At 48.4% G+C, this 26,076-nt stretch overlaps 1 pseudogene; it reads left to right on the top strand.

Annotated features, from left to right (window-relative positions):
- Positions 1-3,921: 3,921 nt before the first annotated feature.
- LOC137142556 (zinc finger protein 850-like) overlaps positions 3,922-26,076 on the top strand; it is a 52,856-nt pseudogene continuing 30,701 nt past the window's right edge.

The raw sequence follows: 26,076 nt of genomic DNA, 5'->3' as shown, positions 1-26,076 counted from the left end.
AGCTGCCAGGAGCTGCACTGGCTGAAGACCCTGGAGACCCCGAGGAATTGTGGGTCATTGCCACAGAAGACTGGTATACGTGACCCTGAACCCATGATGGGGTGTACCTACCCCGTGACAATCTGTCATACGCTCCAAGCTGCTGGCAAACGGAAGCTAGGGAAACTGTCACACTCAGCTTGTGGCTGCATCCCTACCCAACCTGACTAATAGCCATCGATGGACCTATCCTCTATGAACTAACCTAGTTCTTTTTTAACCCTATTACAGTTTTGGCCTTCACAACATCCTCTGGCAAAGAGTTCCACAGATTGACTTTGTGAAGAAGTACTTCGTTAATTAAGATTAATTTCATTGGGTGAGCCCTAGTTCTTATGTTATGTGAAGGAGTAAATACCATTTCCTTATTCACTTTTTCCATACCAGTCATGATTTTATAGACCTCTATCCTATGTCCCCTTTGTCGTCTCTTTTCCAAACTAATCTATCCTCAGATGGAAACTTTGCCATACCCCTAATCATTTTTGTTGCCCTTCTCTGTTGCCTTTTTCTGTATCTTTTCTAATTCCAATATATCTTTTTTGAGATGGGGCGACCAAAGCTGCACACAGTATTCAAGATGTGGGTGTACCATGGATTTATATAGAGTCATTATAATATTTTCTCTCTTATGTATCCCTTTCCTAACGGTTCCTCACATTCTGTTAGCTTTTTTGACTGCCGCCACACATCGAGTGGATGTTTTCAGAGAACTATCCACAATGACTCCAAGATTTCTTTCTTGAGTGGTAACAGCTAATTTAGACCCCATCATTTTGTGTATATATCTGGGATTATGTTCTCCAATGTGCATTATTTTGCATTTACTTTCCTATATCAGTTTTAGAGTCTTAATACAAGAACTAAAAGCTTTAACCAGTAAATAAATTTCATACAGAATATTTGTTCAATATCATTGTCCTAACAATGTCACATCAGTAAACCTCAAACACTCGCATACATTTTTCATTTATATTACCTTCTGGAAAATTATAAGCAAAGAAATATATTCACTATAATTTGTATTTCTCATTAAAAAGTTAGGAAGTGTAAAGTAGTTCAGTTTCTCCTCAAACATTCTTCTAAAATATGGAATAACTAACAATTTAGAGAACAAATTTGTTTTGGCACAAGCTTAAAAAAAGTGAAAGTGGAAAAGCTTTTAAACTGATAATTGGAAAGAAAACACTACAATAGATTGGCCAACATGAGTTTCCTATTAGCTCTGACATAACATTTATATCTACTGGAAATGCACTTTCAGGTATCACCTTTCTCCAGTGGCAATGTGTTTTCTTTTCCTTCTATGGTCCTCAGTAATTAGAAATAAAGTCTTAAACAGTGTAATCTATTTATGCAATGTGTTTGATATTTATCTAGTACAAATGAAAACACTCCATTTCAAGATATTAGAGATGTCAAGATTCAAAACATTAAAAATAAAAATTGCACTTGCATTTACAAATGGCTGGTCTAAAAGCCGGTTTTTAGCTTCCGAAAACTGTTCAGTTCTATAATATAATATGGAAATCCTGAGTATGTATCTACAGCGACCCAACTGGATGATTCTTTACCGTGCTTTAATGAAAACATAATGCCCACATCTGTCTTACATATTTATTATTAAGACAATTTGCCCTCTAGACAAGGTCATTTCAAGGGCATAATACTAAGGAAATTAGTAGAAAGGCCTGTTCCAAGGCTGTAACAACCTGGTAGGAGTAAGAGCCTGCCATGATTTGTAAATAAATAATAAAAAGCCCCAGGGATGCATAGACTAATTCAGGAAAGAAACCATGTCTATTTTCTGATTGAGCAGTACAGGTATGTACAAGAACTTCCTCTGATTCCCCCTAACGTCCCCAGGGCAGCACGTTCCCGCAGCAACGCGTGGACCAGGCAGAGGCAGGATCTGGCTTTTCCTCTCTCTGCTCCTCCACCAGAGGGCTCTGGATGTGGCTGGGGAAGGGGAAGCTGCTTCTCTTTCTGCTCATTGCATGCGGGGTTGCACTTCCCAGGTCGTCTGGTGGATGCTTTGCTGCATCCATAGTGACCCGGGAACCCCGGCTGGGCTGCTGACCCCCTCCCAGCGGGCTCTGTGCCGGGGAGAGACTAGCCTAGGGGGACTTTCTCCGCTGGCTGGAATCAGCCCCTGGTCTGCGGACCCCAGCTCCCGAGCCGGAGGCTGCAGGTGAGGGGAGCCCCGGGGAACGTGCCGGGCCCAGGGTAAAGCGCTGAGGGATCTGGGGGGGGATAGCCCCAGCGAAGGGTGCGGCGGGATGAGTCTCCCGGGGGTCTGCAGGTCCCGTAGCTGCTGCCACCCCAGACACAGCTGGGCTCTGCTGCCCTTAGCGCCGGCAGGGGCCGAGCCAGCCCCGGGAAGGGGCCAGGGAGCGAGTCTCCCGGCCGGAGGGGAGGAGGGGGCAGGAGGAGGCAGGGGGAGGCTGGCAGGGGCAGAGGGGCGATGAGCGGGGAGGGAGGTTCCCGGCTCCCAGCCCTGCCCAGCCCCAGTCACTGCAGCCCCGGGGCAGATTGACTGTCCGGGCCCAGGTGAGGAGCGGAGCGAGGAGAAGCCGGTTCCTGCCCCTGCCTGGTCCCCGCGCTGCTGGGAACGTGCTGCCCTGGGGCAGTGTCCGGGCATCCCCCAGAGCCGACCCAGAGCGTGGGCAGGGCGGGGAAGCAGAACTGCTGCGGCCGCGGCGGGGGAAGGGAAGCTCCGGTGCTGACCCCAGGCCCTGGGCAGGGAGGAGGGATGACGAGCGAGCTGCTCCCGCGGCTGGGGCGGGTGACGGTGCAGCCCCGGGCGGGGTGCGGCACAGAACGTGCCCCTCGGAAAGGTCCAATTACAACTTCTGCGCGCGCCCAGGCCCCCAGCTCGGGTTGGCTGCACCGTGTTAGCCCGAAGGGACCTTGTCAGTTACTGAGGCCACGCCCCCAGTTACTAGCCGCATCTTGGCTCTCGTGCAGGCTGGTCATTCCTGGGTTCATCGTTAGGGTTGAAGATCTCTGTCCAGGGGAGAATATTTCACAAAGTTTAGGGAAAATATGAATAATCTGCTTCGGAGAAAGGGCCAGAGAAAAGAGATGCAGTTAGGTGGGGGGAGGGGGGAAGGACATGAGGGGAGAAAATATTTTTCTAATTTAAAAATATCTTCTTTTTATAGCAATTTTGGTCCCTTTTGTCTATAAATTCAACAGGGAGAATTCCTAGGCCAGACAAGCAGCTCTCCCTCGTCTTGTAAATATCTCTGTCAAAATACACCTGTCCACACAGACTGATTTGTTGTTGTTGTTCAATCAATAAAATGTGGTTCCTCATTTTAGATCCAGTCCCACAGATAGTTACAAACCTTCTTGTCTTTGACAATCTGATTGTTCCCATTGGCGTCGTTTAGTGACTATTACTGTGAGGCTTTAAAATTGTCTCAGTGGATTTACCCCTTGTAGGAGCTGCTGGGTCTGTGGTGTAATTAGGTGACTGTGGCCAAGATCTTTACATCCTGGAGCTAACGTTAATATTCTCAGTCCGTGTACAGGCAGCTGAATAAGAGGGCTGATAATCAGCAGTGCTGGGCTCTCAGAACTGAACCCCAGTGCGGCAGGCTCAGCACTTGTGTACCTCAGGTCACTTATGGAGAGAACTGGGCATGGCTTTAAGAGCCTCAGTGCCGGCTGCTGTTTAAAAAATCTTGACTCAACATTTCCCTAATAGAACAAAGTCTAGAATGTCCGTCTGCAGCTCTGAGATGAATGGGGAGAGTTGAATAAACTAAACCACCTTCTGAAACCTCTCCAATTTCCCTTCTCACCCTGTCAGACGGCAGAATCACATCCAACTTTCACTTAAGATTGTCCCATCCTCTCAGGTGACGGGGAAGAGAAATGGCTGCAGCAGAGCCCGTGACCTTTGAGGAGGTGGCTGTGTATTTCACGGAGGATGAATGGGCTCTGCTGGACGCAGGTCAGAGAGCCCTCTACAGGGATGTTATGCAGGAGAATTATGAGATCCTGACCTCGATGGGTAAGGATTCCTGTCCCCTTGGGTACTAGAAATTGGGGGCAGAGAGAGGTGTCTGACAACATCTAGTTCAGATTATGTGCGGGGTTCTTCACTGGTCCCCCACATATCAGGGGGATCTGGCCATGTAATCTGCAGCTCCTGTGTGTAAAAGATTGTCCCTCTGTGCACGCCGTCCCATAGGACAGGAGACTTAGGAACGTAACCATGGTGCTGTTCTCCCCATAGCCGAAGTTCTCAAGAGGGAGAATCTCACTCTCTTTACTTTTTCCCAGGGCTACTTCCAACCTATGAGGCCTTTGACACCTTGGTCTTTTCATGGACACGTGTCTCATGATCTGGTTCTCCCTTTGTGCCCAGTGGCCAGATTCTAAAATGTGCTTTACCTCCATCTTGCCCAGGTTCTGCCTCAGTCATCTGAGTTAGCTGGAGGTCCCAGATGTTCTGAACCTTCCTATCAGTCAGGATGGGCACGGAGCAGTATCCAGGAGCTGGCATAGTTACCATTAGTGTGTCCAGAGCTACCCCTGGTACCAGTGCATTGAGCCGGAAGGCGGGGTTGTCCCAGTGACCTTTTCTGGCTCTGCCTGACCACTGTGAAATGATGGTTCCTCACAGTGAAACAGCCCGATGGAGGTTTTATGAAGTAGCTGGCTGAGATTGCAGAAGCCCTTCCACTCAACGTGAGGGTTTTTCTGTCTGTCTGTCTGTCTGTAATACAGTAACTGTTGAGTGCCCTATCCATGGGTGCTGGGTATGTAAGGGCCGGGAAGGCTCAGCCTTTCCTTACAGCCAGGCATGGCGCTGCCCACACTTTCCCCCTCCTGCAGCATCGCACTCACATGGGCCTGGCAGCTGCGGCGCTCTCTGAAGAAGTGGGCAGGAGGGAGCTGCGGTGCAGGCGGCTGGCACTTTGGCAGTGTGGGCGGGCTAATCACCGGCCAGCTGGGGGGTGGGTTGGGCATGGTGGCTGAGCCGAGTTGAGTCGGAGCTGCAGGACTGGGGCCAGCCTGTCCGAGTGGGTGCTGTGGATTTCTCCAGGGGCTTTGGCTGGGTTGGGTTGGCGCCGGCAGTGGAGAGAGGATGGGCTGATGCTTTGGTATGTGGGGCCGGCATTGGGGCACGGGCCAGCCAACCTGGGGCCAGGGTGGGTTGGGGCAGTGCTGGGTCACAGGTTCCAGGTGCGCTCAGGCTGCCCGGCACTGGTGCTGGGGTACTCCGGCACTGACTGGCCTGGGCCCACCTGGTCAGCCTGGCACTCGGTCCGCCAGGAAGGGGGGCTGGGCTCTGATGGGAGAGGGGGTGGGGCTTCGGGTGGAAGGGGCGGAGCTGGAGGCTAGCTTTCCCGAACAAACGGCTCATGAACCACCCATGTCATCCAATCAATTCCTAATATCAGGGAATATTCTAGAAATCAGTGGCCAGAACCTGATTGTATGTGAGGACAAATGGAAACGTATGTGGGGGGAATGGGGAGAGATTCAGGAAGGCAAGTGGGAGACAGAGAGGAATGGGAGTTGGGAGGTGCAGGGTATAGGGGAAAAACAGAATCCCTGATAGGAGTTCATGGGTGGAGAGAGGAACTGAGAGTAGGGGGAGACAAGGGGCACCCAGTATGGCAGAAAGGGAGAGATGGTGTGTAGGGAATAGGGGGCAGCAGGGGGAGACGGGGAGAGGGGAAAATGGGTGCACACAGAGCCCTTGCTATGAGGGGAGAATGAGGAGCCCTGGTAAGGGAGGAGGAGGGAATGGGGCACAGAACGGTCTCCCTGGAAGGAGCAGACTGGGGTCTGTAGGGAATCCCAGAAATAGAAGGCCAAGGGAGGGTGGCACGTAGGGGGTTTGTGCAGGAGGAATGCAGGGATGCAAGGACACACACAGCAAAGTGTGCAATCAGAATGACGCGGAAGAACTGTGTGGGTTGTTGTCTGCAACAGACACAAGAGAGGAAGGCTGTTCTTCTGTTTCAGGAACTGCCCGGGGACTCAGGAGACTGGGGTGGATTCATGGTTCTGCCACTGACTCCGTGTTTGGGCTCTTCTCAGTCACTAAAGTGAGGTATTCAAAGGGTCCAGAGGGAGCTGGTTTGTACACCTGTCCCCTTCTGCCACTTTGAAATCCCAGCTCTGATCTCCCTGGGCCTCAGTTTCCCTCTGTGAAATGGAGATAACACTCCACCCTTTTTCTGACTTGTCTATGTACAGGGAAACCCTTTGGGTGCAAGGACTGACACTTAATATGTGAATGTCTGGGGCCTACCTGTAGTAGGAAGGGTGGCCCAATGTTTAGGGCATTGGCTTGATAGTCAGGGGACCCGACTTCAGTTCAGACATCTGGCCTGACCTCCTAATAGTCACTCAGGGTTAGATTCAGAGAGGAACTTAGCTGTGGTGACGCTGAGAGTTGCCATGCCTCGATGTTGGGACCCAAAGCCTGTGTTATGTGGCCCTGCTCCCTGTACCGTGCATGGGGAGAGATGGCATCTTAGGTTGGGATTCACAACACCCAGCAGGCTAGGGGGCTCCTCCCCTATCCTAGCCAGCTAGAGATGCCCAACCGAGATGTGTTTGCTTAGCCCCGTCCCTCTCTCTGAAATAAATGCCTAAATCCTGCCTGCAAGGGGGCATCTCCATCTGCTTTGGAGCCTCAGCTGCAAGCCTGGGCTGTGGAGATCTCTGGCACAAGTTCCTCTGTGTCTGGTGGGGAGGGAATAGATTCTGAGAGGGATCTGCCACTGTTGGTTCTGGACACTTTGTGATCAGTGTGGATGCCAGTGAGACACGGTACGCCCGAGTTGCAGATCAATAAGGTTTAATGTGCAAGGTTTTCTATAAATATACTAGTTAGATACAAAGCCTAAAATTAACTACAATATATCATATTCACTAAGCCTGAAGAGCTAAGCAATCACTCAGAAGGCTGTATACAGGAATGACTTTCTTCAGGGGCCCCGCCAGGGAGTCAGTGGCCTCTGGTGCAACTGGCAGCACCTCCCATGGAGTCAGGTGTTGATGGAGCATCCCCCTTTATCTAAATGGTAACTACTTATACCCTTCCATAAACAACCTTCACCTAATTATCTTTCTCTCATTATCATATATGCTAATTACCTACATTGGGTTTCCACCCTTAACTACATTCCATTCTCACCATAATAATTGGGGTCATCAAAACAACATCTGATGATAGGAGGGGTGGAGTAAAAGTATGCCCCTTGGCAATAAAACAATGTACCCCAGACGTTCAAGGATAACTTGTTGTTCCCATCACTGTTATCTATGTGCAGCTGTAAGCATACAGCATCTGTATTTTGTGTTATGTGCCGTGCTATGCAGAAACTGAGACATCTATTATTCAGTCTCTGCCAACTGAAGGATGTCATGCTACAGGGGTCAGAACAGCCAAGCAAGCAACTAAATGCTATGCTAAGCCTGTAGGACTGTAGCTTGATTTTAAGTGTATTAGTAATTTAATAGGGTTATAGGTTTGTCAATTGCTTGGATTAGAAGGTTCTTGTCCTAAATAAGGCTCCAGAAGAATTTTATAAGGACCCCTGGGTGTACAACAGGAAGTTTCTTAGTGATAACCAAATTTGTATAATTTTATAAGTTTTATTAAAATAACATAAAATGATAGACAAATAACTGATATAAAGAAACTGAACAATCAAATGAATAATGGATAATACAATCTTAAATTTAGAGACATATGATATATATATTTTTATTATATGCTTTGAATGAATATACTCACGCCCTTCCCTGGTTGAGAGAGATGTTTGATTCCTCAACTCTTGAGTAGAGGGGTGGAATAAGCACTGCTAGAGAGCTAAGAGCTATAAACTAAGACTACAAATAAGACTATAAAAATGAAGAAGGAAAATCTTAACGCAAACTCAAAGAAGCTTCAAGCAAGAGTAGATGATGATCGCACCAAACAGCTCGATCTTCCCCTTCTTATACCCTAAGAATATGGGTCCTCCTTCAAAATCCATATTTGGATTGTCCACCCCCAAATTATTGTGGTATGCATACTCTGTAGTCTGGTAGGTTCATGAATATTAAGGATATCCATGATATTTTACTTCCCATTTCAAAGATTCCATTACGTCATCTTTTATGCCTCACATCATTACTGTCAACACTTATCTAGGTCAAAGGTCCTGAGTATGTCTGCTAACTGCTAACTCTTTTAGGACAAACATGACCATATATGCCTTGTTTTTGTTATACCGTCAACACTTTCAACACTAGTTCCCGAATATGTGTATAATAATAATAACGCAGCTGTCATCCAGGATGTCCTGTAAGGTACCTTACATTACAGCAATATATATATAAATGTATAATTCTATTATCACACAATCATACTTAAATTTATAAGAAAAGATATATATCTCTATATAATGCAAGCAAGCAGGCTAGTTCTATAGGCTACAGACACCAGGGGGGAAACAACTGTCATGTCTGGTTAATTCTTCTGCTCCCTTTCCCCTCGGCTGGGTAGTTTTCATTCAGTAAATGCTGGCACTTGGTGAGGCTCATGGATTTCCAGTGGTGAAGCACGATGGTAACTGAACAGACTTGAAGAGTTTTGTGTCTGCATTTGAGTCGAGACGTGAGGAGAGAGGTCTGTGGTGTACAGAGTAGCTTGAGTGGATGTACAGGGGCAGTACTGGTGTTTTTGACATCCGTGTGCCATTCAGGGTGTAGCCGGCTGCACGTACGGGAGCAGAGTTTTCCTGTGAGAAAATCAGCTGGACAGATCAGAGGGGAGGTTTTGCCCTGCTGCATCTGAGGAATTGTCTGTGCAGTTGTCAAAGTCCCCAACCAGGAGCCTGGTTCATCACGATGTCAGACAGTGTCTTTATCCCCTGCTATGGGGAGCCCTGGGGAATCTGTGACTGCAAGGGGCCAAAGGGTCGCGCTGGAAGCCAGCTGAATATGAGCTCCCAGTGTGATGCTGTAGCTAAGAGGGTGAATATGATCCTGGGGTAGATAAACAGAGGGATATGAAATCGCAGTGACGAGGAGCATCTCCTTACTTCTTTACATGCCATTAGTTAGGCCATTAGTGGATCCTGTGTCCAGTTCTGGTGTTCACACTGCAAAAATGATGTTGACAAATAAGCACAGGATTTTAAAAGAGCTACAAGAATGATTGGAAGACTAGATAATCGGCTTTATAGATTCATAATTTAAAAGGCCTAAACAGATCGTTGTAATCCTCTAGTCTGACCTCCTGTGTAACACAGGCCAGAGGAGATCCCTCAATTAATTCCTGTTTAAACTGGGTGATTCTTTTAGGAGGAAAGAAATCCATTCTTGATTTAAAAATTTCCAATGTTAGAGAAACCACCAGAGCCCTGGGTAAGTTTTGTCCAATGGTCAGTTTGCCTCACCGTTAAAACTTTGAAACTTCTTTCAGATTTAAATTTCTCTACCTTCAGCTTCCAACCATTGGAAGTTGTTAAGCTTTGTCTGCTGGATTGAAGACCTGCATGTTGTTTAACTTCTGTTCCCTTTTTCGGGATTCATAGATGGTTATCAAGTCACCCCTTAATGTTTTCTTTGATCTATTATATGGGTTGAACTTCTTTATAGGACCCGTTTTCCAATCCTTTTGTAATCCTTGTGGTTCTTGTCTGTGGCCTCTCTACTTTTTCAACATCCTTCTTTAATTGTGGGCACCAGAACGGACACAATATTCCAGCAACAGTCACAGAATTGTCAAATACAAAAGGTGAAATAAATCCTCTATTCCTAGTTGGGAGTCCCCCATATTTGCAAGGATGTTAATAGCCACTTTGGTCACAGCAATGCACTGGGAGATATTCTTCAGCTAATTATCCACCATGACCCCCAAGATTTCTTTTAGAGTCGCTGCTTCCCAGGATAGAGTTCTTCATCCTATATGTCAGGCCCACCTTCTTTGTTCTTTGTAAAATTTTACACTGGGCAATACTGAAAACAAAAAGTCATCAGCGCGCGCCCCACTAGAGTCATTTGGAAATTTCATCACTGATTAATTTTTTTTTCCTGGGTCATTGATAAAAACTTTTAATGGAACAGGGCCAAGAACTGATCCCCACCTGAAACACATCCCCTCCCCCCCCAATTCACAGTTACATTTTTACACCTATCAGTCGATTTTTAACCCCTTTAATGTGGGCCATGTTAGTCGTGTGTCATTCTAGTTTTGTTCATCAAAATGTCATGATGAGCCAAGTCAAATGTCTTAGTGATGTCTAAGGGTCAGATTTTAAATGTATTGAACTAACTCCAGTTTAAGCAAAGCACATGTACACTAACTATATTACAGTAACATACTGTATTTATCAATCAACCCTGAAATCTCATCCAAAAAAGATATCAAGTTATTTTAATATTTATTGAACCCTTCCACTTTTTCTGCATTATCATTCCACCGTTTCCATCTAGTAATGGATCAGTACCATTGTTAGGATTCCCTTTGTTCCAGTATACTTTCTTCGTAATATACTTTAAATATTTCCTTCATATGCAGCTTAATTCTGATGTGTATAGTGTTTTCCTTGTGTCCTTTTACTTCGTTTTTCAATTTTCCAGTTTCTAATTTATATAAATTGCTATCAATTTCCCCTTTTATTATTTGTCCTATATTTGAAAACAATATATGCCTTCTTTTATATATATCTGGTTTTGCTTCCAATATAGCCAGGTTGCCATAGTTTGCTTGTTTGTTTTAAAAAGTATGTCCTTTCTTCTTGTTTGTGCAGTTGTGGCTTTTTGGAAGTCTAGTGAAATCTTATTGAACAGTTCTAAGTTACCATTCACATTAGTCCGTGTATATTATTTCTCTCAGGTGATTTGTCAGATAATTGTTTGTAGCCTTGTGAAACTGACTTTTCTAAAGTGTGTGTGTATATACATATAACAGTGTTTATGTGTATCTGTGTTTGTATGCATATATCTGTTTGCGTATGCGTAAGAAGTACAAGGGACCTACGGTCAATCAAACGTCAGCCCCGCCTCCTTGGCATCTAGGCCCTGCATCTCCTCCTTGAGCCATCCTTACTTGTCACCGGAAGTCCTGCCCCATCCGATCACCTGACATCCGGTCCGCCCCGGGTAATGACTTCCCAATCAAGATGGCCACCTCACTGGAAGTGGGTGGTGTGACCCCTCTGAGAGCACCTCCCACCTGCTCTCCACCAATAGGAGAGGGTTTCACTCCCGCGGGACCACGCCGAGAGTGGGATTGGCCCAGTAAGAGCACGAGGTAGGGAGGGTTAACCCCCTCAACCAATTGGCATGAAATTCACGCCGAGAGTGGAATTGGCCCAGAAAGAGCAAGGGGAGGAGTGGGGAAACCCCTCCGCCAATCGGAGCAGGCTTAGGTTGTCCCAGAAGGGAAAGGTGCACCAATCGGGATGAGGTGGAATCTCTGGGGCTCTATGGCTGGTCGGGCAGCAGCACTGCCTAAGAAGTCTCAGGATCATTAAAGCATCTCGTTTTCGAGATCGCGTGGCCCACAGCTTGTGGAAAAACGCCGAGAGGAGAACATGGACGCCTTCATCACTCCTGTGAGGTTTTCGGAATTTGTTTTAGCTCCTAAGGCCTTGGCCCCCCTGAATAGAAAGCGCTACATCAGTGACAGTTCTCAGGACAGCCCTTTGGCTCAGCCTTTGTTCAACACACCGGACCCCGAAAGCCGAGCAAAGGAAAAGACAAGGTGCAGGTAAAGGAACGAGCATGGGTGGGGAGCGTAATGGTGTTAGTAACCGATCCGGTCCGGGTCGTATAGATCTAAAAACAAAAACAAAGCAGTTGAGATTTACAGCTGATATAGCGCTTTTTACGTAGGGTGGCCAAGGCCTTAGGTGCCAAAACAAATTCCGAAAGGCTCACGGGAGTGCTGAAGGCGTCCATGTTCTCCTCTCAGCATTTTTCCACGAGCTGTGAATCACGCGGTCTCGAAAACCAGATGCTTTAAAGGCCCTGAGACTTCCGGGGCAGTGCTGCAGCCCTACTAAACATCAGGTCCCAGAGATTCCACCGCATCCCAATTGTTTCATCTTTACCTTCTGGGATGGCTTAAGGCCGCTCCGATTGGTCGGAGGCATCTCCCCACTCCTCCCTGTGCCCTTTCTCGGCCAATCCCACTCTCAGCGTGAAATGCATGCAGATTGGCAGAGGGGTCACTCCACCTTGTGCCAGCTCTCGGGGCTCTCCCGCGGGCACGAAACCTGCTCTTATTGGTGGAGGGCAGGTGGGAGGCGTTCTGAGAGAGGTCACATCACCCACTTCCAGTGAAGTGGCCATCTTGACCGGGAAGTCATAACCCGTTGCGGGACCGGATGTCTGGTGACAGATGGGCGTGTCTTAAGGGTCATGGCATGGGGCCTAAGGGTCAGGGGGCGAGGATGATGTTTGATTGACAGTAGGCCCCTTGTACTGTGTGTGTGTATAGATATCTTCTTGGTTTGGACTTTGTTCCATTTCTACATATGAAATGCCATCTGAGCAGTGCTGAGTGAGCTTCACTGCTATGTTAGAGAATTACCTTTGATTTAAATTCTACTTTGTAACACCAAAAGGTCTTCATACATTGCACTGCCCCAACCACACACCCCAAAAAATAAAGTATTGTGCAGTATCACCAAAGAGGGCGTGAACGCTTTCATATTCTTTAATGTCTTTCTTTTTCAAAATGTATGTGTAGCGTGATTAGGACTCTGTACCTCATAATAATTCCAAAACAGAGGACATTAATGCAACTGTGATCCATTAAATGTTTGTTTGTTTGTTTTTTCTATATGTGATGTGTAAAAATCCTTACATTGTGGTAATTTTCTGCCCAATTCCTTCAACATTGCATGTTTTGTCTATAAGACATAAAGCTTCAGGGGCACATAAGAGACCTCCAATATGTAAAAGGCTGTTAAAAAAGAGAATGGTGATCAATTGTATTCCATATCCACCAAATGTAGGACAAAATGTTAAGCTGCAGGGGATATTTCATTGAGATACTAGGAAAATCTTTCTAACTCTAAAGCAGTGTTTTTCAAACTTTTTAGTCTGCCTGTTCTTTTGCAAATAACGTAGTCCACCGTGTTTACCAAGAAATTCTATGCCACTGCCTGTGTCCCCTGTGGTCACAGCTTGGTGGCTGGAGAGCGATGGTTGCTGGCCAGGGCATTCACGTTGTCTAAAGTGCAGAGGGACTATTTTAAAAATCCCACTCCTGTCCTGCTGCACAATAGCCACTGCAACCCACTCCTGCATTGTTTCTTGAATTTTAATCCTGCCATAGGTGCTATGGCAGTGAGTCGTGAAGGATGGGTTTGGGGTGTGGAAGGAGCCTTTCCGGGTTTTGCTGCTCAGACCTGGGACTGGAAGTAGTAACTGCACTAACCTTAATGAACAAGATCAACACTTGTTTTCTTGCCCCCCCACTTAGGAGTTCCAATTTCCAAACCTGACGTCATCTCCCAGCTGGAACAAGGGGAGGAGCTGTGGGTCCCCTATCTCCAGGGCTATGAGGAAAGGCAGATCCAAAGCAATGCCCACATAGGTGAGGAAACACCTGACTCAGAAACCACTTGTTGTATCCCCATGGCACACATCACTAATGCATTTTCATCAAGCCTATCTGAGCCTTCAGCCCCTGCCTTCATCTGTATTTGGGGGATGTTGCACAGGGATGGGTTCCCGCCTCTTCGTCTTCCGGGGAAGTATATGAGTGGAGTGGTATTCAGCTCCTGACATTTCAATCACCCTAGTATTAATTTGGATTTATGCTATTCTTTCCTGTTCCCCTTTGTGAGGTTTCCTGTCCCCAGGATAAGGAATGATTCCTGTCTGGATTCTCTCCCTGTCCCAGCAGGTGGTGGGGCGGAGAGTGAGAACGAGGAGGAGAATCCACAGCAGGAAGGTCCTGAGCAACTGGAATCACAGGGGAATGTACTGGGAAGTGGTGAAGGGGATGTTTCCCAGAGTCCTGAGCAGAGAGAAACCATTGAGAGTCCGAGTAGCCGAGAGAGACAGCAGGGAAACCACTCAGTAGAGAGACAGCATAAATCCACGCAGAGAAGCAGAAGAGTCAAGAAAGTCAAAGAACATATTCAACAACAAATCCTCACCAGAAAGAGACCCTACGTGTGTGGTGACTGTGGGAAAAGCTTCCAGTACAGATCAGCACTTACTGAACATCAGAGAATCCATCTAAGAGGGAATCTCTCTGAGTCTCCAGAGTGTGGGAAAAGCTTCAGACAGATTTCAATCCTCATCACACATCAAAAAGATCACACGAGTGAGAAGCCGCATACCTGCCCTGAATGTGAGAAAAGCTTCACTCAGAGTTCATCCCTCATTCAACATCAGAGAATCCACACAGGAGAGAAACCCTATAAATGTAATGAGTGTGGGAAAAGCTTTCCACAGACCTCAACCCTTGTTTGCCATCAGAGAACCCACACGGGACTGAAACCCTTTAAATGTCCCCAATGTGAGAAAAGATTCACTATGAAGTTACACCTTAATGGACATCAGAGAACCCACACGGGAGAGAAGCCCTATGAATGCCCTGAGTGCAAGAAAAACTTCAGTGTCAGCTCAAGCCTTACTAAACACAGGAGAATCCACACAGGAGAGAAACCCTACAAGTGCACTGAGTATGGAAAATGCTTCAGTGGAAATTCAAATCTTCTGGCACATCAGAGAGTGCACATTGTGGGAAAAGCTTCAGAAAGAAATCACACCTTCTAGTACATCAGAGAACACACACTGAGAGAAACCCTATGAATGCCCTGGAAAAGCTTCAGAACTCAGAAATCACACCTTAACTAGTACATCAGAGAACACACACTGGAGAGAAACCCTCACACCTTAATGCCACTGAATGTGGGAAAAGCTTCAGTCGGAAATCAAGCCTTAGTCAACACCAGAGAACCCACACAGGACACAAACCCTATAACTGCCCCGTGTGTGGGCATGCATTCAATAACAGTTCACACCTCATTACACATCAGAGAACCCACACAGGAGAGAAACTTATATTACATTCAAGTGCAATGAATGCAAGAAAAGCTTTAGTCAGTGCTCACACCTTATATTACATCAGAGAATCCACACAGGAGAGAAACCTTATGAATGCCCCGAATGCCCTGTGGGAAAATGCTTCAGTGGAAATTCGGAACTCAAGCCTGGCTCAACATCAGAGAATCCACACAGGAGAGAAACCCTATAACTGCCCTGATGTGTGGGAAAATGCATTCAATAACAATTCAGACCTCACAAAACATCAGAGAATCCACACAGGAGAGAAACCTTATGAATGCCCCGAGTGTGGGAAAAGCTTCAGTCGGAACTCAAGCCTTACTCAACATCAGAGAATCCACACAGGAGAGAAACCCTATAACTGCCCCGTGTGTGGGCATGCATTCAATAACAGTTCAGACCTCACTAAACATCAGAGAACCCACACAGGAGAGAAACCCTTCAAGTGCAATGAATGCAAGAAAAGCTTTAGTCAGTGCTCACACATCAGAGAATCCACACAGGAGAGAAACCTTATGAATGCCCTGTAAAAGCTTCAGTCGGAACTCAAGCCTTACTCAACATCAGAGAATCCACACAGGAGAGAAACCCTATAACTGCCCCGTGTGTGGGCATGCATCCACACAGGAGAGAAACCTTATGAATGCCCCGAGTGTGGGAAAAGCTTGAGGACGAGAACAAATCTTATTAGTCACCAGAGAATCCACACAGGGGAGAAACCCTGTAAATGCCTTGAATGTGGAAAAAGCTTCACTGAGAGGTTAGGCCTTATGTCACATGAGAGAATCCACAGTGGTGAGAAACCCTATAAGTGTCTTGACTGTGGGAAAAGCTTCCGTCATAGCTCAGTTTTTCAGTCACATCAGAGAACCCACACAGGAGAGAAACCCTATGAGTGACCTGACTGCCTAACTCTGTGGTTTAGACCTTCTTCTGTCAATGGGACCCATTCTGATATGGCTGTCAGGAGGCCATCTAGCTTCACACAAACAGGAACAAACCCACAATATGGAACAGCCTTAATTCAAGCCCCCACACCCTCCTACTTGATTAGCAAAGTGATATGAACAGGGATTTACTACCTATCAAGAGAGTGGCCCAGCCACTAAGGTTAGGTGCATACACAGCAACTCGACATTTGTGACTGGCCTGCAATAACTGTCTTAGGCTCTCAGGGCTTGGGTTGCGACTCTGCAACCTCACAGGGTCCTAGAATCCGGGCTCCAACCTGAGCCCAGAAATCTACACAGCTGTGAAAGAAACCCTGAGCCTGAGTCACGTGGAATGAGCCAGTCACAGCGGGGTTTTTTTTTTTTTTTTTTTGCTGCATAGACTTACCCTGAGCTATGGAATATTCTGACATGGGACTGTATCAGTCTGTCCTAGTGAATCAGTTCCCCTGTGTGTAAATATTTAACTAGTAACTGGGCCAGAGAGAAAGAGAAGGTGACTGATTCTGCAGCCTGTGCTTTAGGCATTCACTGGTAAGGTTTAATTCCTATCTTGAAGTGCTGCTGAGAATTAGCTACTTTGTTCATTACTGTTCTGCTCTGCCCTGTATTTTGCACTCCACCACCTGAAGCCTTACTGTCTTTGCATGTGTGAGTGACAATTACCTGCAGTGAGAGAAGTATCCTTAGATAGCTTTCCCTTGTAATATTACCTGTGTGTGTGTGAGAGAAGTTAAAAGATAACTTTGAAATCTCACTTCAGTCTTTATTTGTGTGTTCTAAACTTTAGAACACTTTCATGCTAACATCAATTGTGTTGTGTATTTTTGACTGCAGTTATCTAATGTTTTTATACTTTACACTCCACATTAGCCTCATTCCAGTCTTTGTGTGGCAATTGAACTACTTCCTATTTACCTTTGTCTATTTTAAGCCAAAAGCAGGGCACTTTGTGCTCATTCTCTTGCTATATTGCCTCTTGGTGTATGTAATTCTCTTTAATAATCTCTCTCTTTTTCTTCTGCCCATCAACTAAAGCAAGAGGATCTGCCCGCAATACATTGTCAACTTCAGAATGCTGCTTAATCTTAGACTACTGCCTTCTTAAGAGAGAAAGAGAAGTCATGGTTCTGCTTGTTTTTCTTAAACTGACACTCCTTTCAGTTCTATTGTCATATGCAAGCTGTCTAGTTTCATCCAAGTTCGTTGTTAGTTTATAAATCAAACTAGAGTTGTTCTAATCCAGTTACTTTGTTGAATTTATTCTTGGTTATCTGATCTTATTTCAATTTAAAGTTTAGTTGTTGAATTATGAGGATAGTGATTAGATGCTAGTTCAGCTTCATTAAGTTAAAGAACCTGTTAGTAAATATTTATCTGCATCCCACTGTGGTTAATGCTCAGAGCCTCTGGAATTTTATACTCAGCTTTATACCACTTGTCCTTTCATTATTGTTAACCAAACTTGTTTTGATTTACTCTATATTTTAGGATGTCATGTTTAGTTAGGAGGTTGTATTAAGAGTTGCTAAATTTTATCACTCATTGTATCATTTAGCTTTTTAATCTGTTGTATCTCATTTGCATAATCCTTGTCAATTGCTTGAATTGGTTTCTTTCCATATTGATTAAGTAGTTGATTAGCTAAATTAAGAAATGTTTGTTTAATTAAAGTCAAGTTTCAATTGCTTGAACATTGTTATGTGGTTACTCCCTGATTACAGTTTCATGAATAACCATAATCATTAATTCCATCTTTTTGTTTGCTTTTTCTGAACTAGTAAGACAAGAAGGAATTAGTAAATGAGGTAATTAGTGTTTCTCCCAATTATAAATTTTGATAATATCTTGGTTGTTTTGAAAAATTTACTGTGCAACTTAGCTAGCTTCTGATTCCTTTTTACCCCCCACTTCTGGTATTCCGGGAGAACTTCTACAGGCCTGGCTTTTGAACCATTTTCCCAGACACTTGGACAAGAGGAAGAAACTGTTTAACTAACTCCTGAGTAGCTGAGGGATGACGATGGAGTGGGTGTGTGTAAAATTGAAAGTGTAATGCTGGGCTCGGAACTAACTGACTGGGGTCAACTGACCCTATAGAATAGCACAAAATCAGATGCTCGAGTGAATAATTGAGCAAATGTAAATATCAGCCGATACCTGTAGTCTCCTCCCCCCCAAGAAAAAAAAATAAATCGGAAAAACAATGATCAATTGCTAGATAAAATGCTAGCAGAGCATATTGTGGGAACATGTGACTCCTTTGGAAAAAGGTCTAAGTGCTGGGGTAGATCAAATGTCCCATGCACACACACTTGTATATCTGAAGAAGCTAGTGATACTGTAGGACAGAAGAAGGTCTCATGATAGCCAATATCCTACTACAACGGACCATTAAACAGACCAAAGGCTCATAGAAGAAGAAAAACAGCCTCCATCTAGAAGTAGTAGCTACCCCTCCTTTGTTTGCTAAGCAGGATACTGTGTGAGGCCAGGATAGTTTCTGAGGGCTTACGCTTGGGGAATGGAGGCTTATTAAGAAAAGGCATTGTATAGCCTTTTTCTGCCTCCCTGTGATCCTTTCCGAGAAGTAGCTTTGCATTGAAGAAAATTGAATCTGGGTTTTCACTGGCATTAATACTTTATATTTTGCCCAGTTGTAGGCCTATGAAAGGTCCCGCTCTTCAGCCTCTATCATCACTTGGAGTCTCCAGCTCAGGAGTTGGTGTTGGTAGAGCTTGGGGCTGCCCTAGGATGCTGGTTCCAGTCATTGCAGGAAGTCCCCATTGACCGGTTGTTTCCACTCCCCAGAATGCACAGCTTCACAGACAGACTAGCCTAAGAAGTATGTCGTTTATCTGCTGCTTCAGTGAGCGATCAGTCCACGGAAACAGGACACAGCATAGGGTTAAATGCAAGTGCATCCCCACCTTCAGGTGCTGGCCTTCAGTGCACGGTGACAAAGTTATTCCTTATACATTGTAGAACCGCAGTCTCTGCCTCGCCCCAAGATGGGTTTGCTGACACGCTTGTTTGTATGACTGGATTTCTGGCTCCGCTTTCTACATGGCTGCTCTACTTCCCTGCCAGACAAACAGGCATCGTGTCACATGTCCCAAGATCGAAACTATCCTTTCTCCCTATTACATCCTTCAGTCTCCCCTCAGCTGGGCACAGACGGGGCATTAGCGAAAGTCTCTCCCCAGCTCCTGTGGCACTTCCTCTTTTCTCAACACACCCCTTCTGTGAGGCAGCATCTGGGAATGCAGCTCCGCCTCTCCTCACACCGAACCCATAGATGGTTCCCCTTAACTCTTCAGCTGCTGTGACACCAACCAGCCCATGTGTTCCGGCGACCACAAATAACACAGGGGGACGGATGGGGACCTGCCCACTGTTAGGGAATCACTACGGATGCATCAATTACAGATACAGGCTTAATCAGGTAAAAGCCTGCATACCCACATGCAGTTTAATTGAGTCAGGGTCCTATTCAGCTGAGACGAAAAAGGCTGGACAGATGCACAGGTTCATAGGTAAAGAATCATTTATTCAGCTGAAGGCTTACAAAGAGAGTAAGCCCCGATTTCTTCTTCACTTCAGACTTTCATACCCTAGACATATGGGAGTGGGGCACCCTTATCTTTAAACCAGCTAATGCACACTTCCTCTTTCTTCCTGTTATTTTCTGCTTACATGACATTTCTATTTTCTAGCTACGGGACATTTTCATGCATAACTTCCTTTTTCATTGTTACCTGCTTCTATACCTTAAGCTAATAATTCTTACTCCCTTACACCACCCCCACCCACAGAGCTCCCAATCCCCAAAACAGCATAACACCCCTCTCTAAACTGCCAACTGCAACCCACCCCCTGAGCTGCCCACGCTTCCCCATTCTCCAAACTGTCTCCCTCTGCCCCACAAGCTGCACCCCCTCCCCATACCACCATGCTGCCACCCCCTTCCCTGGCTCTGAGCTGCCGACCCCTCTTCCTCAGTTCTTTTTATACTGGGGACACCCGGATAATTGTGGGTTCCCACAGAGCTCCCCAAAGGGACCTGGAGTCCTCTCAGTCCCATCCCCCTCCTTTGTCACAGGACGGGGAGGCCAGTGCTTATGCAGCCGCTTTCTGTAGACTCCTCAGTGTCCTTGACAGGGATTAATGGCATGGACAGAGCCTGTCCCCACCACTCGGGGCTGTTGGTTCAGGCTGGCTGCAGACTCAGGCAGACATCAGTGAACTGCTCACACTCACTTCCCATTTTCCATATTCTCTTTGCAGCCCTAAGAGCTGGACACAATGTTGGTAGAAAGGGAAAGTTTAGATTCTGGAGCAGATTTCTTTTTCCCAGCAGGGGATGGAAATGAAGGAGTCACTCTAGGGTGTCCCCCTAACACTGTCCCCAGGGCAGCATGTTCCCCCAGCAGCACGGGGACCAGGCAGCGAGAGGAACAGGCTTTTCCGCTCTCTGCTCCTCACCTTGCCCCAGGACAGTCAATCTGCCCAGGGATGCTGCATTAAAAAGATCTAGGCAGGGCTGGGAGCCTGGTGGGGAGGTTTGTCTCTGGCCAGGATGGAGAGAAGGATTCTTGGCAGATTTTCCCTGAACCACGTTTCTGCCCCTTGGGACAGTATAAGAAGGGGGTAGATTAGCTGGACCACTTGGGCTCTGTCAATGGTTAAGGGGGGGGCCCCTGCTCTGTCTCTGCCCCTGACGCATCAGCCCCTACGTGCAGAACACCCACGAGGGGGGAGCAAAGGGTACACTTTAAGGGGGCCAGCCGAGGCTGCAACTCCCATGGGTATGTGTGTGGGGAGGGGCCCGCTTTACAAGTTTGTACTGGGCCGAAAAAACTATGCTGGGGCCCCGCCCTTTGTGCACAGCTGGGGCCGAGAGAAGTTTCATCAGTTTCTCGCTAGCCCACACCCGGAAAGGATGGCAGAGCGGGAAGGGAGGGGGGAGGAAGTGAAGCGAGGCTGTTTGGGGGATGGGAGAGGCTCCAGCACCAGCCTTAGACTCGCCGGTTAGTTCAGTTTGTTGCTGCAGGCGCAAGTTCCTGGCCCAGCTGCTGAAGGAGGCAGAAAAGAACCGTCTGCAGCTGGGTGAGCGGGGGAAGGGGACGCTGCATCCCCAGAGAGGAGATTTGTGGAAAAAAGAAGTGCCCGAGTAGCCGGGCAGAGACCTGCACTGAACCGCTCTGTGCCCAGCCGAGCTGCGACCTGGAACCAGCCCCGGAGGCTGCAGGTGAGGGGAGCCCCGGGGAACGTGCCGGGGCCGGGCAGGAAAGTGACTCTGCCCCCACGGCCCCTCCTCGCCCCATCTCTGCTCTCGGGGCTCTGCGGGTCCCGGAGCTGCTGCCCCCCGGACACAGCCAGGCTCTGCTGCCCTTAGCGCCTGCAGGGGCCGAGCCAGCCCCGGGAAGGGGCCAGGGAGCGAGTCTCCCGGCCGGAGGGGAGGAGGGGGCAGGAGGAGGCAGGGGGAGGCTGGCAGGGGCAGAGGGCGATGAGCGGGGAGGGAGGTTCCCGGCTCCCGGCCCTGCCCAGCCCCAGTCACTGCAGCCCCAGGGCAGATTGACTGTCCGGGCCCAGGTGAGGAGCGGAGCGAGGAGAAGCCGGTTCCTGCCCCTGCCTGGTCCCCGCGCTGCTGGGAACGAGCTGCCCCGGGGCAGTGCCGGGGGATCCCGCAGAGCCGCCCCGGGATTCTGCCCTTCCGGGACCGCTGCAGAAGCAAACAGCGACCCCGCCACAGGGCGTGGGCAGGGCGGGGAAGCAGAACTGCTCCGGCCGCGGCGGGGGAAGGGAAGCTCCGGTGCTGACCCCAGGCCCTGGGCAGGGAGGAGGGATGACGAGCGAGCTGCTCCCGCGGCTGGGGCGGGTGACGGTGCAGTCCCGGGCGGGGTGCGGCACAGAACGTGCCCCTCGGAAAGGTCCAATTACAACTTCTGCGCGCGCCCAGGCCCCCAGCTCGGCTTGGCTGCACCGTGTTAGCCCGAAGGGACCTTGTCAGTTACTGAGGCCACGCCCCCAGTTACTAGCCGCATCTTGGCTCTCGTGCAGGCTGGTCATTCCTGGGTTCATCGTTAGGGTTGAAGATCTCTGTCCAGGGGAGAATATTTCACAAAGTTTAGGGAAAATATGAATAATCTGCTTCGGAGAAAGGGCCAGAGAAAAGAGATGCAGTTAGGTGGGCGGAGGAGGGGAGAAAATATTTTTCTAATTTAATTTTTATAGCAATTTTGGTGCCTTTTGGCTATAACTTCAACGGGGAGAATTCCTAGGCCAGACAAGCTGCTCTCTCTGGTTCTGTAAATATCTCTGTCAAAATACACCTGTCCACACAGACTGATTTTTTGTGTGTGTGTGTCTGTAATCAATAAAATGTGGTTCCTAATTTTAGATCCAGTCCCACAGATAGTTACAAACCTTCTTGTATCTGACAATCTGATTGTTCCCGTTGGTGTCGTTTAGTGACTATTACTGTGAGGCTTTAAAATTGTCTCAGTGGATTTAGCCCTTGTAGGAGCTGCTGGGTCTGTGCTGTAATTAGGTGACTGTGGCCAAGATCTTTACATCCTGGAGCTAACGTTAATATTCTCAATCCGTGTACAGGCAGCTGAATAAGAGGCTGATAATCAGCGGTGCTTGGCTCTCAGAACTGAACCCCACTCTGGCAGGCTCAGCACTTGTAAACCTCGGGTCACTAATGGAGAGAACTGGGCATGGCTTTAAGAGCCTCAGTGCCGGCTGCTGTTTCAAAAATCTTGACTCAACATTTCCCATGTACAGCAGTGTCCAAAATCTCCGTCTGCAGCTCTGGGATGAATGGGGAGAGTTGAATAAACTAAACCCCCTTCTGAAACCTCTCCAATTTCCCTTCTCGCCCTGTCAGACAGCAGAATCACATCCAACTTTCACTTAAGATCGTCCCATCCTCCCAGGTGACGGGGAAGAGAAATGGCTGCAGCGGAGCCGGTGACCTTCGAGGAGGTGGCTGTGTATTTCACGGAGGATGAATGGGCTCTGCTGGACCCAGGTCAGAGAGCCCTCTACAGGGATGTTATGCAGGAGAATTATGAGACCCTGACCTCAATGGGTAAGGATTCCTGTCCCCTTGGGTACTAGAAATTGGGGGCAGAGAGAGGTTTCTGACAACATCTAGTTCAGATTGTGTGCAGGGTTCTTCACTGGTCCCCAAGATATCAGGGGGATCTGGCCATGTAATCTGCAGCTCCTGTGTGTAAAAGATTGTCCCTCTGTGCACCCCATCCCATAGGACAGGAGACTTAGGAACTTAACCATGGTGCTGTTCTCCCCATAATCAAAGTTCTCAAGTGGGAGAATCTCACTCTCTTTCCCTTTTCCCAGAGCTACTTCCAGCCTATGAGGCCTTTGACCCCTCGGTCCTTTCATGGACACATGTCTCATGATCTGGTTCTCCCCTTATGCCCAGTGCCAGATTCTAAAATGCTCTTTGCCTCCATCTTGCCCAGGTTCTGCCTCAGTCAGCTGAGTTAGCTGGAGGTCCCAGATGTTCTGAACCTTCCTATCAGTCAGGATGGGCACGGAGCAGTATCCAGGAGCTGGCATAGTTACCATTAGTGTGTCCAGGGCTACCCTGGTACCAGTGCACTGAGCCCGGAAGGCGGGCGTTGTCCCAGTGACCTTTTCTGGCTATGCCTGACCACTGTGAAATGATGGTTCCTCACAGTGAAACAGTCTGATGGAGGTTTTATGAAATAGCTGGCTGAGATTGCAGAAGCCCTTCCACTCAATGTGAAGGTTTTTCTGTCTGTCTGTCTGTCTATAATACAGTAACTGTTGAGTGCCCTATCCATGGGCGCTGGGTATGTAAGGGCCGGGAAGGCTTAGCCTTCCCACGCTTTCCCTCTCCTGCTGCATCGCACTCACATGGGCCTGGCAGCTGCGGCGCTCTCTGCAGAAGTGGGCAGGCGGGAGCTGCGGTGCAGGCGGCTGGCACTTTGGCAGTGTGGGCGCCAATCATCGGCCAGCCGGGGGGTGGGTTGGGCATGGAGGCTGAGCCGAGTCGAGACGGAGCTGCAGGACTGGGGCCAGCCGGTCCGAGTGGGTTCTGTGGGAGCTCGGGCGTATGGCTGGGGTTTCTCCGGGGGCTTTGGCTGGGTTGGGTCGGCGCCGGTGCTGGTGCTGGTCAGGCCAGCAGCACTCCAGCAGTGGGGGAGAGGATTGGCTGGTGCTTGGGTATGGGGGGGCCGCATTGGGGCATGGGCCAGCCAATCTGGGGCCAGGGTGGGTTGGGGCAGTGTTGGGCCATGGGCTCCAGGTGCACTCAGGCTGCCCGGCACTGGTGCTGGGGTACTCCGGCACTGACTGGCTTGGGCCCACCTGGTCAGCCTGGCACTCGGTCCACCGGGAAGGGGGGCTGGGCTCTGATGGGAGAGGGGGTGGGGCTTCGTGTGGAAGGGGCGGGGCTGGAGGCTAGCTTTCCCGAACAAGTGGCTCATGAACCCCCCATGTCATCCAATCAATTCCTAAATGTCAGGGAATGTTCTAGAAATTAGTGGCCAGAACCTGATTGTTGTGAGGACAAATGGAAACGTAAGTGGGGGGAATTGGGACAGATTCAGGAAGGCAAGTGGGAGACAGAGAGGAATGGGAGTTAGAGGGTGCTGGGTATAGGGGACACACAGAATCCCTGATAGGGGCTGATGGGTGGAGAGAGGAATTGAGAGTACGGGGAGTCGAGGGGCACCCAGTATGACAGAAAGGGAGAGATGGTGTGTAGGGAATAGGGGGCAGCAGGGGGAGGTGGGGAGAGGGGAAAATGGGTGCACACAGAGCCCTTGCTATGAAGGGAGAATGAGGAGCCCTGGTAAGGGAAGAGTAGGGAATGGGGCACAGAATGGTCTCCCTGGAAGGAGGAGACTGGGGGGCTGTAGGGAATCCCAGAAATAAAAGGCCAAGGGAGGGTGGCACGTAGGGGGTTTGTGCAGGAGGAATGCAGGGATGCAAGGACAGATGCAGCAAAGTGTGCAATCAGAATGACGCGGAAGAACTGTGTGGGTTGTTGTCTGCAACAGACACAAGAGAGGAAGGCTGCTCTCCTGTTTCAGGAACTGCCCGGGGACTCAGGAGACTGGGGTGGATTCCTGGTTCTGCCACTGACTCCGTGTTTGGGCTCTTCTCAGTCACTAAGCAGGGAGATTCAAAGGGTCCAGAGGGAGCTGGTTTGTACACCTGTCCCCTTCTGCCGCTTTGAAATCCCAGCTTTGATCTCCCTGGGCCTCAGTTTCCCTCTGTGAAATGGAGATAACAATCCACCCTTTTTCTGACTTGTCTATGTACAGGGAAACCCTTTGGGTGCAGGGACTGACACTTAATATGTGAATGTCTGGGGCCTGCCTGTAGTAGGAAGGGTGGCCCTATGTTTAGGGCATTGGCTTGATAGTCAGGGGACCCGACTTCAGTTCAGACATCTGGCCTGACCTCCTAATAGTCACTCAGGGTTAGATTCAGAGAGGAACTTAGCTGTGGTGACGCTGAGCGTTGCCATGCCTCACTGCTTGGACCCGAAGCCTTTCTTATGTGGCTGTGCTCCCTGTACGGTGCATGGGGAGAGATGGCATCTTAGGTTTGGATTCACAACACCCAGCAGGCTAGGGGGCTCCTCCTCTATCCTAGCCAGCTAGAGATGCCCAACCGAGAGGTGTTTGCTAAGCCCTGTCCCTCTCTCTGAAATAAATGCCTAAATCCTGCCTGCAAGGGGGCATCTCCATCTGCTTTGGAGCCTCAGCTGCAAGCCTGGGCTGTGGAGATGTCTGGCAAAAGTTCCCTCTGTGTCTGGTGGGGAGGGAATAGATTCTGAGAGGGATCTGCCACCTGAGTGTGCTAGCCCCCGGACTATGAGCTATTCTGCTCTGGGGGTCCCTGCATCTCTCCTGTCAAAGCTGTTCCAATGTGGATAAATAAGAAAGAATCATTGGGGGGAAATCAGAGAGAGAGGGAGAATGTCTTTGTAGCCTGGTGGTTAGCGCACTCCTGTGGGAGG

This window comes from Emydura macquarii, unplaced genomic scaffold (assembly GCF_026122565.2).
Source record: "Emydura macquarii macquarii isolate MOO-44397 ecotype Brisbane River unplaced genomic scaffold, CSIRO-AGI_Emac_v2 contig_3231, whole genome shotgun sequence".
Taxonomy (NCBI): domain Eukaryota; kingdom Metazoa; phylum Chordata; order Testudines; family Chelidae; genus Emydura; species Emydura macquarii.
This window is presented reverse-complemented; position numbering and strand designations above follow the sequence as displayed.